Below are 6,203 nucleotides of genomic sequence, written 5' to 3' on the forward strand. Positions count from 1 at the left end.
TCCCAAAAAGAAAAGCTCTACATTGTATTTGTCCCATCTTCGTTGAGCCCTGTGTGGCTAATAAAAGAAATGTATCTATCTATCTATCTATCTATCTATCTATCTCTCTAATCATATTGACAATGCATATCCTCGTACGTTATAATAGTTACCTTTAGCAAAATGGTGCGGTTGCACGTCAGTTACATATTCATTGCAAATCCTGCCAAGGATGTAAACAGACCAATGCCGGTTGTCAAGCGGTAGCGGAGCAAACACAGGTACATTGTGACAGGTACAAACACAAGCTGAATCAGAAATAACATAGCCGCAAAGTGAGCTTCTTAAACATGCAGCAAAGCCTCGACTACAAACCAAGCCTGCACCTATAGTCCACGTCAGGAAAAAATTGAAAGGCTTCTGTCAATCCTAGGTTTTCCTTTTCCTTGTGTCCATACAATTATTAACTCTTTTGAAATCATATCTGATTCTTCCCTGTTTAGGGAAATGATATAGTTGTTAGACATATATCGTTTTATGTATCAATTTAAGTGTTTTCTTTGTTAGTGAAAGCGCGTAATTTAGTGGTTCGGTTATTCAATTTACGATCAGAAGGACTTTAATTTGATTCCTGGTGGCGTGCTGTGTCCTTGAGCAAGCTTCATTTCACTTTGCTCCGTTTCAGCTGGCATATATAAGTTACACCTATATTTCAAATGGCCATCCTTGTCACATTCTGTGTCAGGCTAGCTTTCCCTGAGAAATACGTTAAGGGTAAACGTGTCTGTGGAGTGCTCAGCCACTTGCTCGTTAATTTCACGTGCAGGCTGTTCCGTCGATCGGATCAGCTGAGTCTCGGTCATCGATTTCCGACGAATACTTCAAGTATTCTGATATGAGCCAATCTAATAAACAAAAGGAATCAATACTTTTTAAAAGTCTATTCTGCACTATAAAGATAATGGCTATGAATCACTTAGACTTCACCGAAAGGTCAACTCGTAAAGATAATTGACCTAGACTCTGATGCGGTTTCGATTCTCGATTAAAATCTTTCCTGTTAACATACACCACTGATATGCATGATAAAAGCCCAAACATCACGCAATCAGCCAATATATGCCGAGTATACATTCAATATGCAAATGAGTGGGAAACATTTATCATGATGAAGAATATATTTCATCTAATGTAAATTGGTGTTACGTGTTTGAAGATAACATTTGATAAGTATTACTTTCATTCTAACTGAAAAAAAAAAAAGTGATTCATAATGTCAGATATTAAATAGCATACATAGTATTGATTTATTGACCTAATCAGATTCTTTTTGGTAAGGATTACTGTTTGACCTTTCGAAACTTCGTTTGAGGGAGATTAAGAAGAAATTTGATATAATTTGTCTTTTGAAAGAACTATCTGCCGACGTCATCAAATTATAATCGTAGATATGAGAAATTCAGGGTTAAGCTGTTAAGATTCAGTAAAGTTACATATTATTAGATAATCTAATCAAACTTTATTTAAAAGTAGTAAATTTTACATGTATATCGCTAATTAACTTCGTTACCAGCTAATGATAATTCGCTAGCCACGTATTTTATATGAGCAATCCTATATAAACACATTGGTAATATATTTTATTTATAGGGGATTTGTAGTGTTATTCTATTCAGGTCATTCACAAGGTTGATACTTCGGTGAGCAGACAGTCAATTAAGAATCATAAGCGGCTTTGAAAATCTCAATTCTCCAGGATTGGTCACGTTCTTGTTGCTTATATTGGTCAATAGAATAATAATTCCCTAGACGCACAAATAGCTTTAATTCCCAATGTAAATGTATTTCACTTCCTTGATAACTGTGTTATTTTTAGGAACATGATATCACAAAACCCAACATCTCAAGATTCAATATCTAAGATACGGGATACAGTCTCAACCGAACTTTTAATTAAGTGAAATTTTACACTTAGTTCGAGAAGATAATAATACTAGTTGTTTTTATTATCTTTTATATGTTACTTGTTTTAATCATAAAGATGATGCTTGCACACCGCTTAGAATGGTTTAGTGAAACAAATCTACCCCAGTGCTTATTTTTAAGTCTGGTACTTTCGCTGGTTAGGGAAGTTACGGGGATGTAAACAAACCAATGCTGGTTGTGAAAGGGAAATTGTACAAACAGAAACATATACATAAATATCTATATATACGACTTTCAGAGTTTCCTTCTACCAAATGACTTCACAAGGCATTAGCTGACTTGTGGTTCTAGAATACACTAGCCATGGTGCCTCGCAAAGGGACTGAACGCAAAATCTCGTGGTAGCAGAGCAAACTTCTTCATAACACCGCCATGCCCGTTCCTATTATCAATGTTTTACAAGGCAGCGAACATGTAGGATCGTTAACACGCCGGACGAAATGCTTAGCAGCATCTCATCCGTCTTTACAATCTGAGTTCAAATTCTGTCGGGGTTGACTTTCCGTCTTTATGGTTTCGGGGTCAATAAAAGAGTCAGTTGAACATGGTCAATTTAATTGACATAACCCTTCTCCCAAGCTTACTGGCCTTAGGCCAAAATTTGAGACTAATGTTTTACAAGGCGGTGAGCTGCCAGAATCGTTAGCTCGCCGGGCAAAATGCTTATCGGCATTTTGACCGTCTTTACGCTCTGAGTTCCATTTCGGTCGAGGTCGACTCTCGCTTTCATCCTTTTCCCGACACCTGAAATTGATGGCCTTGGCCCAAAATTTGAAATCGTTATTAATGTTTTACAAATGAAGGTGGATATGATAACAAGAAATTTAAAATTTATCTCTCCAAGTTAATTTATATGCTTGCTGAAGTGCTTGTATTTCGTATTGTCTACCCTTGCTTAACTGAACAGCTAAATACTTTTGTTCAAAGAAAATTAGCTACAAATAATTCCTGACATGTGTAACTAAATGAAATGCTTTAAGGGATGTAACTCTAATAGGCATCGATTTAAATATATAAGTTGAAGGGTGATGTACTTCATACTGCATGCAGAATTACAAAAAGTTGTAAACATTTTTTTGTAGTGGTGAAATTATTGGAAAATATAAAACTATGGTAAATGCACAGAAATTTTATGATGGTCTCCATATATATATATATATATATATATATATATATATATATATATATATATATATAATGAAATAAAATATTGACATAACCGACCGGTTTCGCTTAAGAAACATTATGTCTTATCTGCACTCTTTTACTTGTTTAAGTCATTGGACTGCGGTCATGGAGGGGCACTGCCTTGAAGTGTTTTGGCCGAAAAGATTCGACGCCGGTGTTTATATGTTTTTGTTAAAGCCCCGTACTTATGCTACCAACTCTTTTGCTGAACTGCAAATTTAAAGCGACATAATCAAACCAACATCGGTTGTCAAGCAGCGTGGGATGATAAACGCAAACTGAACGACACACATGCACACACGTATATATACGACAACCTTCTAAACATCTTTCGCACCCAGTTCAAAACAGTTGAACAGTTGTGTAGGTCGGTGCGGATCTATTGTAAAAGAGAATTGTTTAATGTACTATGCAGTATGACTGAACCCGAAACAGCGTGTTTACAAGAGGAACTTACTAGCAGAACTCAGGACATAGATCTACCGCTTTCCTGGATCAACAACCAAAATTATTAATCCTTAGATATTGTAAATAAAATAAAACCATGTTGAATACAAAATGAAATTTCGATTCGGACCATTGAATAATCATTACATTACGGTAACGCAGTTAGAAAAATTAAAGTTGTAACTACGGCACATATCATCTGACTCAAATACATGGCTGTAATGTAAATCAAATGAAGCTAACCAATACTTACTGAAATTAATTACATTTATGGGTTTAATCTCCCGAGACATAGCTCAAAGTGTTATAAATCAAAATAAATTAATGTATACTCTTTAGAATCTTTTCTACTCTAGGCACAGAGGCCCGAAACGTTTAGAGAGTGAGCCAGTCGATTAGATCGACCCGAATACGCAATTGGTACTTAATTTATCGACCCCGAAAGGAGGAAAGGCAAAGTCGACCTCGGGGGAATTTGAACTCAGAACGTAAAGCCAAACAAAATAACGCTAAGCATTTCGCACGGCGTGCTCTCGTTTCTGCCAGCTCGCCGCTTTGTTTACTCTTTAGAATATACAGAGTAGGCCACTAATGGTGGTATGGTAAAAGGAGCCCATAAAGCAAGTAGCAGCCTAGGTAAATGGAAAGAAGTGCTATGGTCCACTTCAACGATTGACTCCTCAAAGGGGATGCCGACATCTTGTGGCTGAAAGCAGTTAAATAATCCTTTTTACTATAGGTACAAGGCCTAAAATTTGGAGGAGGGTGGCTGCAGTACTTAACTGGTATTTATTTTATCATTCTCGAAAGGATGAAAGACAAAGTCAACCTCGGTGGAATTTGAAATCTGAACGTGGAGACGGACGAAACACTGCTCGGCATTTTTCCCAGCGTGCTAACGTTTCTACCAGCTCGTCGCATTTGAAAGCAGTAAAATAATAAAAAAGATTATCTATCTATCTATCTATCTATCTATCTATCTATCTATCTATCTATCTATCTATCTATCTATCTATCTATCTATCTATCTGTGTGCGTGTATGTGTAGGTACATATGTGTATGTACATATGTATGTACACAGAGAGATCTATGTGTGTGTATGTGTGTGCGTGCATGTTTGCATACATACACACACACGCACGCGCACAGAAATAAACGCGTGCTCGCGCGCACACAGGCAGCTGTATCAATGTCATATCTAAAGGGACATCGAATGAATATGAAAATATCCTGTATGCGTGTGCCCTTTATAGCAAGCCATGACTGATGTTACATTTATTTAGTAATAAGAAAATATCTCAGAATAAACTATATTTACGATCTGCCGGTTCATTCATTATGTATGATATTATGAAGAATTATCCTGTTGGAATCTAAACGTATTGAAATACCTATATAAGGCCACGTTGTTTTCAAAACAAAAATTCTTCAGATTACATAATCTAAATATTTCTTAAGAAAGTAGAACAGAGTTTTAGCCAAGTAAATTGAGAAAGATGTTGAACAAACAAAAATATCAAAATAAAAGAAGGAGAGAAAGAGAGATAGTTTCCCCCGCACAATGTACTACTTTTAGATTGTGTGGAAATAGATTCTTGGCATAATATATTATTAAACGATGTAACATGCTTCTTCCACTGAAAACAATAACGAAGTTCTGTTTTATTTTTCTCAGTAAATAACCTCCTACTTTTAAAAGAGTTATTTAGATCGGAAAAACATAAAAGAAAATCTTACAAAAATATTTTTGATTTTATTTCAGTGTTAAGCAACAACGAAAACCTTGTGAAAAAATTATTAAAATATAAACATAAAATAAAATCATAAATAAGATACAATATAGTTATAAGAATACGGAATATCGTTGTTCTGTTTTATTTTTTATTTTATGCATGCGTCGATGAAATTATATGTGACTTACTAATTTTCCCTATTTCAATTTCTTTTACGTTGTTTGGTAATGAATAGATATGAGATTAATGTCTCATTTCTGACATTGCAGAGATAGGCAGTTCGATTTAGTAACACGAGCCAATACATATATATATATATATATATATATATATGTATATATATATATATTACGGTGGAAAATATACATAGGATGTTTATACAATTTCAATCTATATTGCAGGAAAGCTAAACCTGTCATTTCCTCGTGAGTTTGAAACGCTGTAACACGCTCGTCCATGAAGATAAATGTTTATAAATACATTCGGTGGGACGGATTTAGGATGTTGTGAAGTGGTTGCAATGATGGTTACATTTTCATACAGACTTTATAGAACCTCAGTAATACGCCAACAATAATCCTTTCATCAAAATATGGAATTTACTATATGTGAGCTGTCGATGTTATTGTTTAATTCTTTATCGGTTTTGGTTGATGAAACCCATGAGAAAGGTGGTGAGCTGGCGGAAACGTTAGCACGCCGGGCGAAATGCTTAGCAGTATTTCGTCTGCCATTACGTTCTGAGTTCAAATTCCGTCGAGGTCGACTTTGCCTTTCATCCTTTTGTTTGTACCCTCTATGTTTAGCCCCTTGTTGGTAATAAAGAAATAAGAAACCTATGATCAAGAGCATTCCAGTCACAACTGTCC

General features: G+C 35.5%; 1 long non-coding RNA gene across 1 annotated transcript in view; it reads left to right on the plus strand.

Annotated features, from left to right (window-relative positions):
- Window positions 1-5,954, plus strand: part of LOC106869886 (uncharacterized) — a 15,515-nt gene extending 9,561 nt beyond the window's left edge. The window contains exon 2 of the long non-coding RNA XR_001409453.2: window positions 5,736-5,954. This is a non-coding gene — a long non-coding RNA (uncharacterized LOC106869886). The remainder of the gene's footprint in view (window positions 1-5,735) is intronic.
- The last annotated feature ends 249 nt before the right edge of the window (window positions 5,955-6,203 follow it).

This window comes from Octopus bimaculoides, chromosome 10 (assembly GCF_001194135.2).
Source record: "Octopus bimaculoides isolate UCB-OBI-ISO-001 chromosome 10, ASM119413v2, whole genome shotgun sequence".
In the NCBI taxonomy this organism is placed as follows: domain Eukaryota; kingdom Metazoa; phylum Mollusca; class Cephalopoda; order Octopoda; family Octopodidae; genus Octopus; species Octopus bimaculoides.